A 19,382-nucleotide genomic window follows, 5' to 3' on the forward strand; every position below is an offset into this window, starting at 1 on the left:
CAAATGCTATGGAAGTTTTCAAGATTTTCTCCCTAAATGCAGTAAGCCTTGGTATGTACAGCACTATCTAGTTTTAAATAGAGAATTATGAAAAGTTCATTCAACAACAACGGAGGTCGGATGTCACAATTCCAAGCTAGTTGGGGTCGGATGTATGGATCCTCAATATCATAAATACTCTGTTTGGGTCCATAATATTTCTAAAGAATGTACCCATGGATTATGGTACGCTAGGTGTTCTTTAATATACTCTAGTGGTTATATCTCCAGAATGTTAAGCTAGCGTTTGGACATAGATTTGATTGAAATTTGAAAAAAGAATATTTGAAGTTGTGTTGAAAAATTAGTTTTTGAAAGTTAAAGTTGTGTTTGGACATGCATTTTATTTGAAAAAAAGTTTGAAGTTTTGTGAGTGGAAGAAAAAATTTCAAGCAAAAACTGCCCTAAACCAAAGATTTGGAAGTTATCATATTTCATAAACAAACAATGTTTTTGGAAAAATGAAGTCAAAATCTATGGTTAAACGGGAGCTAAGAATAGTAGTTATCACCTATACGCATTTACAAATCCATTATTTTCTATCTTCCATAATGAGAAGTCCATAGAAAAAGGAAAATTATTGCCAAATCATGAGAAGAGACTCCTCAAATTACCCATTTAGAAAAAAGCTTCGAGAAATTAGCACAATTAACCAACTACTTGGCAAAAACAAAACAAACAAATTTCAATCAGAATTGGGTTTGAGCTGATTTTACAAGATATATCAATATAAAATAACAACGAAAAGCAACAGACGCAAAGAAAAATTGCCAATACACCAGCAAAATGAATAAATAATTTTTAGGTTTTTACCTTTTGGGGAGAAAAAGCCAACTTCCCAACACATGTAATTGCAATGCCATAGCCATAAACTTTGGTTGGTCCAAAACCTAAATGGTTAAAGGTCTTCACAAGGACGGAGAGACAGTGAGGAAACTGCATTCAAAACAATATTCTAACTTGGCCTTTTCACGCACACACACAACACACAAAATCTCTCTTCTGTCTCTTCATATCACATTGGACAGCTCCATTTTATTTGTCCCTTTTTGTTTCTTCTTTAGAGACAGAAAAAAGTTTCGTGTTTGAAACTTTCTTTTTTGTCTGATGTTTCTGTGGGTTTTAGAAGGGGTTTATGAGATGCACGAAGTACGAGGAAGAGGGAAGTAAGGGGCAAGTGCAGACAAAATATAGGTTGAAACAGCTAATACTTTGGCACTTGTCAAACATCCTCAAACTGGTTCGAAATTATTTGGACAAATAGCCTGTTTGGCAAGGTTTTTTATGGGCCCAAAGTATTTTTTTTTGGTCGAGAGTGATTTTGGCAAAAAATTGAGTTGTTTGATAAAGTTTTTAGAAGGAAAAAAAAGTATTTTTGAGGAGAAACAGAAGCAGTTTTTGAGAAGCAGAAAAATGTAGTTTCTCTCCAAAAATATATTTTTGAGAAGCATTTTTGAGAAAAATACACTTAGAATCAGTTTTCAACAGCTTGTCAAACATTAATTACTGCTCAAAAATGCTTTTCAAATTAATAAGCCAAACACAAATCGATTCTCACCAAAATTTTTTTAATATCTCAAAATAAGCAGATTTTTGAAGTTTTGCCAAACAGGCTATAATTATGATAAGCATTAACTACGGCAAAGCGCCAAATAGTGGTGTTAATGGATATTTAAAAATCGATTAAACCGACCGAACCATACCGTGCCGAATTGATTTTTAAGTTTCTTTTAATAAAATCATAGGTTTTTATATAAATCTATAATCGTACCGATAATTAGGGTAGGTTTTTTATTTTATGAAAATAAACCGAAAAAAATACTGAACCGTACCGAATAAATTTACATATGAAAAATATATTTATATATTAAGTTTAAAAATAATAAAGTATTAAATTTTTTTTTTGGATCTTGGAATTATGAAAACAGTTACAAGCCAACAAGTAATTAAACTCAAAATCCTAATTCTCAAACCTATTATGCTACTCTTATTGAAGCTAAATTATTTTCAGTATATTCACTAGCAAGACACAAGATATTGTAACGATTATGAGTAGCAAACTACACTGTATTAAATATGTTTCCTTTCGTATGATTTAGATTTATCTTTTTGAATATCTAATCTTTTATAGATTTTATTCTTGAGTTCCTTCTTGGTTAATATCTTTCCACTCGTGTGATTTATATTTTTTAATATTAATTTGCTTAGTTTCTTTTACGCTGTTATAGAATAGTTGATGGATCTATACTCTAGCCATCTTTCATATTTTCTTAATTCATCGCCCTTTAAAATGTAAAAATATCTAGAGAGTTTTACTAAGTCCTTATAAAAATATGTATGTTATTGCATTCTACTTCTACTAGTGACTTTTACATGAGATTTTAAAAAAATACCGAAAATTAACCGAACCGTACCGATACCAAAGAGAAACTGATATGATTGGGACGGTTTCAAAGATTCTAATTTTGGTTATATATAATAGAATAACCGAAAAATTAGTACGGTACAAATTTTACAAAATAATCGACCGAACCGAACCATTGACACCCCTAGCGCCAAATATACCCCTGTAGAAAAGGTGTAAATGTACCCCTCGTTATACTTTGAGTCCAAATATATCCCTGTCGTTATACTACTAGTTCAACTATACCCTTTTTTGTTAAGTTTATTCAATGTGTACATCCAATCCTACGTGACACTAATATTTGATGAGGTGATGCCACATGACATGCCACCTCAGCGCCCCTAATCCATATATAAAAGACTAAAATTTGAAATACAATATTTTTTTATGGTAGCGGTAATGGTGGCCATAGTGGTGGAGGGAAAAGAAATTTTAGTATTGAAAAAAAATATGAGGGGTAAAATGGGTTAGGGGCACTGAAGTGGCAAGTCACGTGGCATCCACCTCATCAAATGTCAGTGTCATGTAGGATTGGATGTCCACTTTGGACAAACTTAACGAAAAAGAGTATATTTAAACCAATAGTATAACGATAGGGATATATTTGGACTCAAAGTATAATAAGAGGTACATTTAAACCTTTTCTGATAGTACATGCATATATTTGGCCCTTTGCCGTATTAGCTAAGAGCCCGCTAGGCAATGTTTTTTTTTTTTTTTCGAATTTTTTTTACTTTTTTTATTCGAAATATGCATTTGGTCATAAAATTTTTAATTTTCACTTGAACATGAATTTTGGAATTTTTCGAAAATTTGAAAAACTCCAAAAAAATATTTTTCAAATTTTTCATTCAGATCACTCACAAAAATTCAAAAACAACCCAAAATTATATTCATATCCAAATACAACTCTAATTTTAAAATACTATTTTCATTTGAATTTATTTTTCCACTTTTTTCGGAATTTACAATTCGTATGTCCAAACGCCCACTAAGTAATTCGATAAAAATGTTAACTCTTGCCTATTAATTTTTGTTTTGATGTACAGAGAATCTTACCAATCTTACTTGTCGGGTAAAAAAGTGGGGTACTGGTAAAAAGGGAGGGGGCAAAAAGGAACCAGCTCAGTTTTAAGTCAAGTGTTGAACACGTGGCAAATTGTGATTTGTCAACAAGAGCAAATATAGGCAATACTTGTAATGGCTGGGATAGTTTTGACTTTTGAATCAAACATATTATCCTATCTGTCCCATTTGAACTATTATTCCCTCTCAGTTTGACTCGGCATGAAGTTTAGGAAAAAAAAAAGATTTTTAATTTTGTGATCTTAAAAATTTAAGGGGTAAAAGCTGTGTAAGGTCATGACATTTGTGTGGTTATAAAAGCTTCTCATTAATGGTAAAATGAGTAAACTGAAGATTTTAAAGTTGAATTATTTTTAAATTTAAAAATATGTCATTTATTTTGAAAAATACTAAAAAGGGAAGTACTTTATCTAATTTGAAACAAAGGGAGTACTAGTATTACTTTAGTCAAAAATATTGTCTCAAAATAATTGTCACTTTAGAAATTTCAGACTAAATTTATTACGTAATTGTTGATTTGTTTCCAACTATATTCTTAAAAAGAAGTAGTAGTTCTTTTTAATAATGTTAAATTCTCAAAAAATATTTAATATTGATAATTTAGTGAACTATACCTTATACTTATTATTTTCTTAATGAGCTTGAAAAAAACTAAAGCAACAACTAAAATTGGTCGGAGGGAGTAAAAGTTTTTGTCCATGGTGGAACTGAATAGACGAGAATGAATAATGAGAATTCTTAAATTGACTATTAACGGGGATCTTTTATTTTATTTTTGGAATAATATGTTACCCAATAAGCTAGCAAGGGGAATAATAGCCTGTTTGGCCAAAAAAAATTTTGGGTCAAAAGTGTTTTTTTTTGGCCAAAAGTATTTTTGGCTAAAAATTAAGATATTTGGCCAAGCTTTTAGAAAAAGAAAAAAAATGCTTTTAAGGAGAAGAAACACTTTTCTAAGAAGTGAGAAGCATTCTTGAGAAAAAAAAAGAATCAGTTTTCAAAAACTTGGCCAAATACTAATTACTGTTCAAAAATATTTTTTAAATTAATTAGTCAAACACAAACCGATTCTCGACAAAAGTACTTTTTTTTAAAAGCAATTCTAAAAATAAACAGATTTTTGACAAATTATTGCAGCAGCAAACAACACTGCTTCAGAGCAACAGTTTAAACCGTGAAAACTATTAACACAAGTGGCAAGTGCAGTAAGAAATGAATTTGATTATTTGACAGAACATAATATACATATCCTATTCAATGAAAATGCTATCTTACACCAGAAACAAGTACATCAATCTACAATCAATCAATATTAAAAAAAAAAGAAAGAAAAAAAAGACCTAAGTAATTAATCCCCAACATAGCCAAAGAGCCATCAAATTGTAAAATCCAAAACTTAGTTACAGAAAAAAAAAAATCAACTTATTAAAACAAGCTCTTGTTTTACAGTTTTCTTCCATATCGAAGATAACACAATATACTGATTGCAACTGCAGCAACAGTCGATAGAGCCACCAGCGGCCATTCGGTGTTTACACCAAACAATCCAAACCTATCTCTTTCAGTAATCACATTTTCCTGCTCCTTTATTTTCTGTTCCAGTTTAGCAACTTTATTATTCATCTCTTTAACTCTCTGTTCCAATCTATCTTTTACCATAAACATCTCCTTTTTCTCTTTTTCCCACTGTTTAATTTTTATCATAAGATTTTGATCATTTCCACTTGCCTCCTCCAACTTCTCAATTTTCATTACTAACTCATTTCTTTCACTCTCTAAGGTACTTAATTTAACACTCATCTCATTTTCTCTAATCTTTAAGCCCTCTATAATCGCCTTAAGTCGCGATAATTCAGAATTCGACTCCTTCAGATTGTTCATTGAGGTTAGGAGATCGTTCTGCAGTCGAGAAACTTCAGCCTCTAGATCATTCTAACCACCCATATTTGAACCAGAAAATGGTTGGATAATATTCGACTCAATCTGTTAATCAAGAAACTGAAAATAATTGTTGAAAATTTGAGAAATTGAAGAATGTGAATTGAACTTCGATTAGTGTTTGTTGGTAGTTATTTTTCTCTGGCGCGGAATAACTGAATAACGAATGAAAGGAATTCATCTCATAAATTGAATGTGCATATATATATATATATATATATATATATATATATATATATATATATATATATATATATATATATATACACACACACGTGTTTAACGGGCGGGCTGAGACGGGCTGGACACAAAAAAAATCAGCCCGTCCGTTTAATGTTGCGGGCTGTTAGCGGACTGTACTTTTTCGGGTTTTTTTGTCCATCCGGGTTCGGGCTTAGCGGGTTGTTAGCGGGCTGTGGATTTTTTTTTTTAAAGTAAATTTTATTTTTCTTATTCAATGTTATTGATACTTAAGTGTTTGCAAACTTTTAAGGCTTAGAATTAAACTTTGAAGTTTAAAATTTTAAATTTGAAATTTGAATTTTATAATTTTAAATTTGAAATTTGAATTTTATAATTTTAAAATTGAAATTTGAAAGTAAGTGGCTACAAAAAAATATTTAATAAGACCAATAGGCAATATGTAAGGATCAAGCTCCGAAAATTTTTATTTGATATTTTTATTGAATAATATATAATACTTCAAATTAAGTTGCAAGTTCTTTTTTGATTTTGTTATTTTTGAACTTGCAAATTAAAAGTTTACAACAATTATAAAAAAAAAAGAAATAGTACATCACATGCTTTGCATCATTTTTGTAAGTTCATCCATGTCAACATGAGGTTCTTGGTTTCCGGCATTGGTTGAATCAGAACCATAAACCATTATATCTCCAATTTCTTGGTCCTCCGCTTCATCTACCTCGTCACGCCCTTGATTTCATCGTTCTGATCTTATCCAATCTCTGAAGCACACTAGAATTTCCAAAGCGTTGCTACCCAATGAATGACGGGTATCTCCTAGTTGCTGCCTTGCTTGGCTAAATGTGCTCTGTAATGCGACTGTTGATATTGGCACATTTAGCACGTCTCGAGCCATGGCCGAAAGAACAAGAAATTGGTTTGAGTTGCTCCTCCACCAACCTAGTGGTAGAAATTTCTTTGTGCGGGGCTCTGCTGACTTTTGCAAGTAGAATTAAAGTTCATCAATATTCCTGTTACTGGTTTGTTGATGCTCTCCTATTGTAGACCAAATCAAATAATCTTCAACACCATCATTATCATCCAAAGCACTAGTCTCATATGTTGAAACTGAACTTGAAGGAATATTTGCATCTACAGCAGAAGAAGCATCAACAATGTTAGCATAATAATTACATAATGTTTCTAAATATTTGTGTAGATCAGAAATACAAGTGTCAATATCAGGAGTTTCAGTTGGTCCAATATCCATATAAGAATATAAAAATTAATTGGCGACAAGTGGCCATTTTAATAGAAGGGTTTAAAATAATACCAATTAGGTAAATAGAGGAAATTGGGTAAAAATATTTTTTAAAGTTATCTAACATAGATTCAACAACAGAAGTATATCCTTCTTTTTTCTTCAAATTATGTAGTAAAAGAGAAATTTCAGCAATATGAACTAAACCATTGCTCCCCCCACGCTACAGTACCGGGCTGACCCGGGCTAAACCGGGTTGTAAACGGCCCGACCCAGACTATTCGTTTACCTTTTAGTTTTGCTGCTTCACCAGATCTTGTTACTTATATTCAAAGAATTTATAACCCTTTGTTTAAAGGTATTCCTAGAAGTACTTGTAGAGCTGATATCTTTAGGCTTTTTGGACAATATCAGACATATATACGTTATTTGTTCGCCAGTCTTTCTTATAGAATTTCTCTTACTTCTGATATTGGTCGTGCTGTAAATGGTATTGATTATTTGACTGTTACATGCCATTGGATAGATGGTAATTTTTGTATGCAAAAATGTATTATTGCTTTTAAATATGATGAAGATCAAAGTCATACTGGTGCATTTATAAGTAATACTATCCATGAAGTTGCTATATTTTATAATCTTGCAGAAAAAATTTTGTGTGTGTCATTTGATAAATCTTCTAACAACAATGCTGCTATTACAATATTAAAATTGCATCTACACCCACCACTTCCTGAAATATTTCATGTTAGATGCGCATGTGATATTTATAATTTGATTGTGAAGAGTGGCCTTGAATTATTTAGAGATGATATTACTTTAGCTAGAAGAGTTGTTGGTGCAATTCAAGAAAATAATAGAAGTACTAGATTAAATGCATTTAAAGAAAAATGTGTACACTATGGACTAAAACCAAGACTCATGCCTGAAGAAATAGTTACTAGGTGGAATTATACTTATTTATTCTTAAAATGTTGTTATAAATATAGAATGCCTATAACTGAAGTTGCTAATTCTCATTGTACCGATCCTAGCCGTTTGTTAACATCTAGAACTTGGGATGTCATTGAAGATGTTGTAAAGTTTTTACAAAAAATTTATGTGGCTACACTTGAGTTTTCTGGAGCTTATTATCCTACTATTGCAAATGGTTTAGTTCATATTGCTGAAATTTCTCTTTTACTACATAATTTGAAGAAGAAAGAAGGATATACTTCTGTTGTTGAATCTATGTTAGATAACTTTAAAAAATATTTTTACCCAATTCCCTCTATTTACCTAATTGGTGCTATTTTAAACCCTTCTATCAAAATGGTCACTTGTCGCCAATTAATCACTGCTTTATATTCTTATATGAATATTGGACCAACTGAAACTCCTGATATTGACACTTGTATTTCTGATCTACACAAACATTTAGAAATATTATGTAATTATTATGCTAACATTGTTGATGCTTCTTCTGCTGTAGATGCAAATATTCCTTCAAGTTCAGTTTCAACATATGAGACCAGTGCTTTGGATGATAATGATGGTGTTGAAGATTATTTGATTTGGTCTACAATAGGAGAGCATCAACAAACCAGTAGCAGGAATATTGATGAACTTTAATTCTACTTGCAAAAGTCAGCAGAGCCCCACACAAAGAAATTTCTACCACTAGGTTGGTGGAGGAGCAACTCAAACCAATTTCTTGTTCTTTCGGCCATGGCTCGAGGCGTGCTAAATGTGCCAATTTCAACAGTCACATTAGAGAGCACATTTAGCCAAGTAAGGCAGCAAATAGGAGATACCTGTCATTCATTGGGTAGCAACGCTTTGTAAATTCTAGTGTGCTTTAGAGATTGGATAAGATCAGAACGACGAAATCAAGGGCGTGACGAGGTAGATGAAGCGGAGGACCAAGAAATTGGAGATATAATAATTTATGGTTCTGATTCAACCAATGCTGGAAACCAAGAATCTCATGTTGACATGGATGAACTTACAAAAATGATGCAAAGCATGTGATGTACTATTTTTTTTTTTTTATAATTGTTGTAAACTTTTAATTTGCAAGTTCAAAAATAACAAAATCAAAAAAGAACTTGCAACTTAATTTGAAGTATTATATATTATTCAATAAAAATATCAAATGAAAGTTTTTCAGAGCTTGATCCTTACATATTGTCTATTGGTCTTATTAAATAATTTTTTGTAGCCATTTACTTTCAAATTTCAATTTTAAAATTATAAAATTCGAATTTCAAATTTACAATTTTAAACTTCAAAGTTTAATTCTAAGTCTTAAAAGTTTGCAAACACTTAAGTATCAATAACATTGAATAAGAAAAATAAAATTTACTTTTAAAAAAAAAATTACGGCCCGCTAACAACCTGCTAATCCCGAACCCGAAAGGACAAAAAAAATCCGAAAAAGTACAGCCCGCTAGCAGTCCGCTAACTCAGTCCACTAACAACCCGCAATGTTAAACGAGCGTGCTGATTTTTTTTGTGTCCAGCCCGTCCCAGCCCACCCGTTAAACACCCATATTGTTAACGGAAAGAAAGAGTTAATACCCTAAAACCTCCTTAAACTATCATATTTTTGTGGATTTTCTACTTAAATTATTCGATGTCCCCAAAATTTCCTTGAACTTTAATGCCCTTCATATTAAAACATCCTTGTTCCTGGCCTGGCGTAACGTTTGTAAGCACTCGCTTGGGAGCGCGTGACAGCTGGACAAAACTATCAAAATGACTCACTTGACAAAAAATAATGGCTAATTAGCCTACCCCTCTTTGACATTTATTTTTTTAATAAATATTTTCCTTATTTTAGTTATATTCACCTTTCCTTATTTTTTCGCCATTCTTCCTTTTTTTTTTTCTTATCTTTTTTTTTTTTCACATTCTTCTTCATTTTCTAACATTTTTTTCTTCGGTTCTCCATATGGGTTTCCTCTGAAAAAAATTCTCCCTCTCTTGTCTCCTTTGAGAAGATTTATTCTCTTTCTTGTTTTTGTCTTCTTTCATGTCTTACACATATTGTTGAAAGAATACCAATTTAAATCTTCTTATAAAACTCAACACCTGACAGAGAATAAAATTGAATCTTTTGAACTTTCTTTATGTAATCTGGAATTAGGGAATGTAATTGTTGGCCAATAATTTTTTATTTGCAAAATTTTATTTTGTGTAATCTTTATTATGTAATATAAGATAATTTTTAAGAAATGCAACACTATATGCCTTTATTTGTATTTTTACTGCGCTACAAAGTGAATATAAATACGGGCTTATTAAATTGGAATTTAGTATAAATCACAATAACAATTAATCCTAAAATTAACACAGTACATTAGATATTATTTTTGCCAAAACTCCTAAAATTAATAAATCATCCAAGAGAAATATATCATGAGTAAACTAAATTAAAATTTTCGTACAAACCATAAGGTTTTAATATAGTTAGATAGGCGCACCTTTAAAAGTCCAACATTGGATTTTAATATATACAGGGGAATATAGTTTGGGGGGGTTTTGGGAACACCAGATAGTTTAAGTAGGTAACTGACAAAGAAGTAATAGTTTAGACGGGTTTTAAGCCGAGTTAAATAGTCACGTGTAGTGCTACATGACATGTTTTTAGATAATTAAGAATGTGTACTAGACACACTTCTAAGAATGCAATGAGAGATTTTTAATATGAAGGGCAATATAGTTGAGGGAGTTTTGGGGACACTAAATAGTTTAAGTAGGAAATTGACAAAAATATGATAGTATAGGGGGATTTTAGGGTATTAACTCGGGAAAAAAAGAGAGAAGAAGATTGGATGCTATTTACTAAATATACAAATTTTACAAATATAAAGTAAAGTTTTTCGTATTCTACTTGTAGGAGAGTTTTGTACTCCATTATGTCCTAAAGTTTAATCCCTCCATCTTATTTTATGTAACAATGTTTGACTTGCAGGAGTTAAGAAATATAGAAAGAATTTTGAAATTTATGGTATAAAATAAATAATAATATTTGTGTTAATAAACCATCTTATTAAAGGTAGAATAAGAAGTTTAAAGTTAAATTATAATTAAATATAATTTTTTTTTTGAAATAAACTAAAAAGAAAAATAGGTCATATAAAATGGAATAGTGAAGTAACTAACAACTTGTTTGGATGTTTGTTACATGTACAATATTTATTTTGATTGTTACTTAAATTTTATTGTGTCGTATCATTAAATTCATCGTTACATAGTAGTGAAAAGTACCGCTTTATGGAACGACTAATTTTGTGTGATTGAGTTGTTACCTTATTTTTTCCTCTCATCTAGCCTTTTATTATTATTAAATAATCATATTTTATCCGTTACCCTACCATTTTATATAATAATATTACCTCGTACCTTACTTTTTCTTTATAATATTGCAAGTTTATTCTTCATATTATTGGTACATGACATCATGAAATGACGACAAATAATACAATTTATCCAAATATTATATATATCAAAACGATACAACACAATACAATACAATACAATACAATACTACGTGATACATTATTAAACAATACATAACAACCATCAAAACAACCTGTAATATTCGTCTCATGGTTATTGTCACGACCCGAATTTCCTCCGTAAGATGTCGTGACGGCACCTAGTCTCTAAGACTAGATAAGCCTAACAAAATGCGGAATCATTGAAATAATAACTTAAATAGCAAACATCAACAACTATATAAATGAAAACTACCGCTCAACATGTACAAATCCCAAAACGTGGTGAATTATAAGTCACAAGCTCTAGATATAGTGTGGAACGCTCCTATACATCACTGTCTATCAAAATGTAAAGAAATAAGAAGAGAATGGGATAAAAAGGGACTCCGAGGCATGCAGACGCAGGCAGGTGTACCTTGAAGTCTCCAAAGCAACAACACAATGCACTAATATCGAGGCTGATAGGCTGCACCTTGATCTGCCCAAAAATATGTGCAGAAGCGCAGTATGAGTACACCACAATGGTACCTAGTAAGTGCCAAGCCTAACCTCGGTAGAATAGTGACGAGGTCAGGTCAGGGCCCTACTAAGAATAATAGGAAAAAAAGGCAGGAGATATAATAATGTAATTAGATGACACAAATGTGTAACAATAAAAATTCATAGAAGATAACAACCCGGAATTCAAGAAGACAATTACAACACGTAAGACAACAAGAATCTTACAAGTTAAAAAACAACAAAAATAACAACAATATAGCAAATAGAGGGTAACAACATGGGGGCTCACGAGGTACAACCTCATAGTCCCAAAAGTAAATATCTCACACAACAGGGGCACTCCTGAGGTACCGCCTTGTACTCCCAAAAGTAAATATCTCATAACAGCACAACAGAAATCTCATGCAGACAATGATAACCGCACGACAGAAATCTCGTGCCACAATAACACTCCGCAAGCAGAAATATCGTGCCATAACCAAATAATTATCTCAACAAAAGTCACGAAAACAACACATAACAAATTGAACAATGAAATTACAGTAAGGAATCCTACAGTTAAGGAATGAATACGAAATCAAAGGAAATAAGTTATTCAACTAAGCATGTTGCACAAATTGCAAGTAAGAGTTAAGATACGTAGGCATGCGATATTAGGCTAAACATGATGACTACACATGCTAGAGTAATTCAGTTAAGGAATTAAAAAGGAAACTACTTAGCAAAAACCGGATTTTCAATATTTAGTTCGAGTACGCACTCATCACCTCGCGTACACGGCCTTCACGTATAGCAAATACCATAACAGTACCAAATCCTACGGGAAATTTCACCCACACAAGGTTAGATAAGTCACTTACCTCAAACCTCGCTCAATCAATCAATAAGAAGACCTTTACTTCGATTTTTCAATTCCGATCGGCTCGAATCTAGTCAAAACAATTACATACTATAAATATAGCTATAAGAAACTAATTTAAATAATGAAACTAAGACTTTACAAAGAATTGAAAAATTACCCCAAAATGTCGACCCGAGCCCACGTCTCGGAACCTAACAAAAATTATAAATTCGAACACCCATTCGATATCGAGTTTACCCATACCAAATTTACTCAAATCCGATACAAAAATCTCGATCAAAACCTCAAAATTCGGCCTAAGGATTTTTCCACCTTATCCACCCCCCCCCCCCCAATTTCTCAACCTAAATCCTTAATTAAATGAAAAATTAATGTTAAATTAGCAAAAATTAATCAAAAATGAGTCAAGAATCCTTACCCAAGTATTTTCTTTGCAACCCTCAAAAAATCGCCACAAACCGAGCTCTCTAGGTCGAAAAATAGATTATGAAATCAAACCCTCAAAAAATCCCCTTTTTGCCCAGTGAATCCGCATCTGCGAACCCACAGTCGTATCTGCGGAATTTCCATCGTAGGTGCGGACTTCACATAAGTCCCCTGGGTCCGCTTCTGCGAGAATAGGGCCGCACCTGCATGTGCACGCCTTCGGCAAAACATGTCGCACCTGCGACCCAGTCGCTCATGCGCATCTCCCCACTGCAGAAGCGAAGCCGCTTCTGCGAAAAATGTTCTGCACGTGCGAGTCCTACCTGGACTTCCCATGACCTCTTATGCGCTCCATTTCTCGCACATGCGAGTCCGCCTCTATGGCCTATCCCTCCGCAGGTGCGATGACACCAAAACTAGGAGTTTCAGCATTTTCACAAGTCCAAAGTTTGTTTCGGATTCAGTCCGAATCACCCCTGGGCCCCCTGGATCCCGTTCGAATATACCAACAAGTCCTAAATATCGTACGAACTTGTAGAGCCTTTAAATCACATCAAACAACGCTAGAAATACGAATTGTACATCGATTCAAGTCTAATGAACTTTAGAACTTCTAAGTTCTACATTCAACATCGAAACCTATCAAATCAAGTCCGATTGACCTCAAATTTTGCACACAAGTCACAATTGACATTATGGACCTACTCCATCTTCCAGAATCGGAATCCGACCCCGATATCAAACAGTCCACTCCCGGGCAAACTTTTCAAAAATCATCCAATTTTCCAACTTTTGCCAATTAACGCCTTAAAGAACTACGGACCTCCAAATCAATATCCGGACACGCGCCTGTGACCAAAATCACCCTATAGAGCTATTGGGACCATCAAAACTCCATTACAGAGTCGTCTTCATACAAAGTAACCTACGGTAAATTCCTAGAACTTAAACCTCTAATCTAGGGACTATGGGTCCCATTTCACTCCAAAACTCTCCCGAATTCGACACCAAGCACCCCGAAAGTCACAAAACCACAAAATGAAAAAGAGGGAGAAATAAATAGGGGTTCGAGACTAATACTCTCAAAATGACCGACTGGGTCGTTACATCTTCCCCCTCTTAAAACAAAACATTCGTTCTCGAACGAGTATAGAAACATACCTAAAGTGGTGAATAGATGAGGATAACGGCTGCGCATATCATGCTCGGTCTCCAAAGTTTCCTCCTCGATCGGATAACCTCTCCACTAAACCTTCACTAAATCGATGTTCTTCGACCTCAACCTTCGAACCTGCCTATCCAGAATGGCCACCGACTCCTCAACATAAGATATACCTTTGTCTAACTGGACTGAGCTGAAGTCTAGCACATGAGACGGATCGCCGTGATACTTCCGGAACATGGAAGCATGGAACACTGGATGAGCTGAAGAGATACTAGGTGGTAGTACAAGTCTGTAATCTACCTCTCCAACCCTCCCAAGAATCTCAAAAGGCCTGATTTACCTACGGCTCAACTTTCCCTTCCTTCCGAACCTCATGACACCCTTCATGGGCAAGACCCGAAGCAAGACCCGCTCCCCAACCATGAATGCAACGTCGCGAACCTTCCGATCCTCATAACTCTTCTGTGAAAACTGTTCCGCACCTATGAGTCTTGCCTGGACTTCCCATAACCACTTCTGTGCTCCATTTCTCGCACATGCGAGTCCGCACCTGCGGCCAATCCATCCGCAGGTGTGATGATACCAGAATTGGGAGCTTCAGCATTTTCACAAGTCCAAAATTTGTTCCGGATTCAATGTGAATCACACCCGAGGCCCCTGTGACCCCATACGAATATACCAACAAGTCCTAATACATTGTACGAACTTTGCCAAACCTTCAAATCACTTCAAACAATGCTAAAAATATGAATTGCACATCGATTCAAGCCTAGTGAACTTTAGAACTTCTAACTTCTACATTAGACGCCAAAAGTTATCAAATCAAGTCCGATTGACCTCAAATTTTGCACACAAGTCACAATGGACATTACAGAACTACTCCAACTTCCAGAATTAAAATTCAACCCCGATATCAAAAAGTCCACTCCCGGTCAAACTTTCCAAAAATCATCCAATTTTCTAACTTTTGCCAATTAACGCCGAATTGACCTACAAACCTCCAAATCAATATCTGGATACGCTCCTAAGACCAAAATTATCCTACAGAGCTATTGGGACCATTAAAACCCCATTCTGGAGTCCTCTTCACACAAATTAACCTATGATAAATTCTTAGAACTTAAGCTTCCAATCTAGGGACTATGGGTCTCATTCCACTCTGAAACTCTCCCGAATCCGACACCAAACACCCCGGCAAGTCACAAAATCACAAAATAAAATAGTGAGAGCATTAAATAGGGGTTCGAGGCTAATAGTCTCAAAATGACCGGTCGGGTCATTACAATTATGTTATTGTGATTACATGGCACCAGTGGCTGATTCACCCTTTAGGGTGGGGGTGGTATGACACCCGCTAGGTTGGTAAAATTATTATATATTTATGTAAAAATTTTCTTAAACTAGGTTAAATATTTGATCCCGCTACCCCTAGTCGCAAACTATACAAATGTGCCATGACTGATAGACCTTTTAAAAACTTTTCTCGTGTGTAAAATTCAGGTTCGAATTTATCTTGAACCTTGCTTGATTTTTCTTTTCGTTTATTTTCCTTTTTTGGCTATCTCCCAATTTCCTATTTATCGTTTATTATTTTTATTTTTATTTTCCCCCTATTTTATAATTTTATTTATAATCTTTAGCAAGAACACTCAAAAAAGAGCTTCCAAAATTTAAAAAATTTCATAAATAAGCATTTCTCTTAATCTCAATTCTTTTAGGTTTTTTCTTTCAAAATCAAAGAACTTGGGTCTTTATCGAAATTTTGGATTGAGTTCAATTTGTTTTAAATTATAATATAAAAATTTGTGTTGTTCTATGATTCTAAAATACAATTTAAATCTTTTTACTATTAAATTATAATAAATATTTCGCAAGCAACCCCTAAAAACATATGAGATTTATGATTTTAGTTTTTAGGATATTGTAGTTTATCTAATTCTGCATTTACTTAAGGGGTATAATTTATCTATTAATTTTTTTTTTCTTATTCTTATGGGTGGAACTCCCTTATGAAGATGTTATTTTACTTGTGCAAATTTATTTTTAGCATACAAAAAAAGAGGTAGTTCCCTAGTGAAAATATTAATTTTATTTATATTGTTAATAATAAAAGTGTGATTCCTTCTTTAAAATGCTAGTTACATTTGCTTCTTGATGTCAATAAAATAAAAAAATAAACGTTTCGAACAAACTCTATATTACTTATTACAAGGTGTTACATTAAAGAAAATTGTGGCATCCGCCACCTTCAAATCCCAGATCCCCTTCCATGACATAATCATGCAAATGAAAAGAAGAAGAAACAATCTTAGCATCATATGTCTATTTGATTGATGATCTTTTAGCCGGATACAATTCGTTAATTCCTCTGCATGTACAAAACACCATACTTTTTCTCCTTTCTTTTACCCTGACACTACTAGAAAATTGTCTAAAACCGTCTAGAAATACCGACCGAAATCGGTTGGAAAACTGGAAAAACCGACCGATTTCCAACCGACTTTAATCCGTCGAACTTAAGTTGGTCGCAATTTTCGACCGATTTCGGTTGGTAAATTAATTTTCACAAACGACCCTAACAGAAAAATCTATTGAAAAGCCCGACGGAAGTCGGTCGGTATTTTTAATTATGCAATTTAAAAAATGCACCGTCTGGGACTCGAACTAGGGTCTCTACTATGACAGGATACTATTATACCACTATACTATTGGTACATTTTGGTTTATGACTTTCTTTTAATTTATTTGTACTCTTTAATTGCATTGTCGTGCGAAAATAACCGATCGATTTCGGTCGGTTTTATTAAAAATATAAAATTACCGAGCGAAGTCGGTTGGTTTTTAAAAATGAATGACTGAAATAACCGACCGATTTCGGTTGGTTTTTTGAATATTAATTTTAATTTATTTTATATGAAAAACCTACCGATTTTGGTCGGTTTCTTAAAAAATAAATTTCGCGGGATGCTAAAATAGTTTTCCGTATTTTTTGTGCCAAAAAAACCGACCGAAGTCGGTTGGTTTCTAAAAAAATAAATTAAAAAATAAAATATTTTTAAAAACCGACCGATTTTCGGTCGGTTTTTTTGGCCGACCGATTTTCGGTCGGTTTCGGTCGATTTTGGCTGAATTTCTAGTAGTGCGAAAACAACTCCCCTCCTCCACAAGCATGAATCTAAAATATTTACATTCACCTTATTGTTGGTAAATAAAGTTTTTTATACCAATTGAACTGTCTATACATTAAAGAAGAAGAATTGAGTGTTGGACATGCTGCCCCAACATCAGCGTCTATAGGAACCAACCGTATCAACTAATTGCTGCATCATGACCTCCAATATAGCCACAAACTAAGGATAAAAATTTCCTAGTTTCTTAGTTATTCTTGCCTGCATTGCTCCTCTATAGCATACTTCCTGGATGATTTGTTTCATAATGTGATCAAGGAAAAATCATAGAAGAGAAAATAATTTTTGATCCTTTTTTTAGGAAGAAAATCTAAAGAATAAACCACAGAAAACTAGTCCTGAGCATGCAGGGGTGTTGGTGCCCCATATCGGCTATGGGTGAGGTGTTTGGTTTCTTTATATGATCCTTTTGAACAGGGGCGGCTCAAGCACATACGGGGCCTAAAGCAGTTGTTTAATATGGGGCCTATATCTTTTTAAGAAAGTTATAAGATATATTTTTATTTGAAGTTTATTCTTCTAATTTTTTGAGATACAAAATTGTTAATAATTTTTTTCATAATCGATTTTCTCTAATAGTTCATGTTCAATTGACAATATAACCAACTCATTTAATCTTTCTTGAGATATTGTTGATCTTAGATAAGATTTTACAAAATAATAGAAGTATAAAACTATTGAAAACTTAAAAGTATTGTTGAACACTTGAAATAATGAAATCTTTGAGAAAAAGGGCGACTAATGAAATCTTTGAGAAAGAAAGAGAATAAGAATATCAAAGAAAAAGACAAAAAATATATACGATTTTCTGAGATATGAAGAGATTAGAAAAAATAAAGATTGACTTGGACAAATTAAGGAAGAGAAAACAAAAATTCTAATGACGGAGTGAAAAGTGGAAAACTGAAACATTGGGAAAAGTATTCATCTACCCATTTTTAAGTAAGTTTTCTTTCTTTTATATTAAAAACTATATTTTTGTATTAAAAATATTAAATATTATTTTTTAAATACTTATAAACTTATTATTTTTAAAAAATGGGCCCCCCAAATTTTGGGGGCCTAAGGCACACGCCTTACCCTTCATTACTATGGAGCCGGCTCTGTTTTTGAAATTGGGTTAGGCTCAAGGTCCGTCTCTTTAACCGAAAGGAAGAGGAGGTGGGGGTGACATTCATCAAAAAGAAGCGAAAGCCATATCATTAAGCTTTTCAAAGAGAAACAGAAACTAGCTTAGCGGTCACCAACACCCTAATCCACCAAAATTTGCTAACTATAGAAGGAAAATCCCAACTCCTATATAGAGATCAATTCTCATATTGCATTGAAAGAATCTGCTAGAGGCCAAACAAAAAAAAAATCAAGTTGTATACACAGACAGACAGTAAAAGGTAATTTCTTTTGCTAACAGAAGAATTTAAGTTTTATGCATTCGTTATACAACAAATATTAACACAATCAGATCACTTGTAAGACAATCATAAATAAACTTATATGATAAACATTGTAGTTGATAACTTGGTAAAAAGAGTAACTACTCTATTATCTCAACCTCACAGGTTAAACTTTGCCAATAGTGTATATCATTAATGCATTAATTATTATTATTATTATTAGTTTTAGGGTACATGTGTTGCGCGTGTATTTCATACTCCGTAGTAAGCGAATCCAAACTAATATTTGTTAAATATGTCATATAAAATAATGATTCATGGTTAAATGGTCAAACAAACTCACCGTGCAATTTTTCAAAATTCTAAATATTAGCAAAACTAATATGAGAGGAAATAATATTAGGTTGTATAGTTCAAATAAAGGAATGAATTATATAAGATAAATCTTATT

Source organism: Nicotiana tabacum, chromosome 21 (assembly GCF_000715075.1).
Source record: "Nicotiana tabacum cultivar K326 chromosome 21, ASM71507v2, whole genome shotgun sequence".
In the NCBI taxonomy this organism is placed as follows: domain Eukaryota; kingdom Viridiplantae; phylum Streptophyta; class Magnoliopsida; order Solanales; family Solanaceae; genus Nicotiana; species Nicotiana tabacum.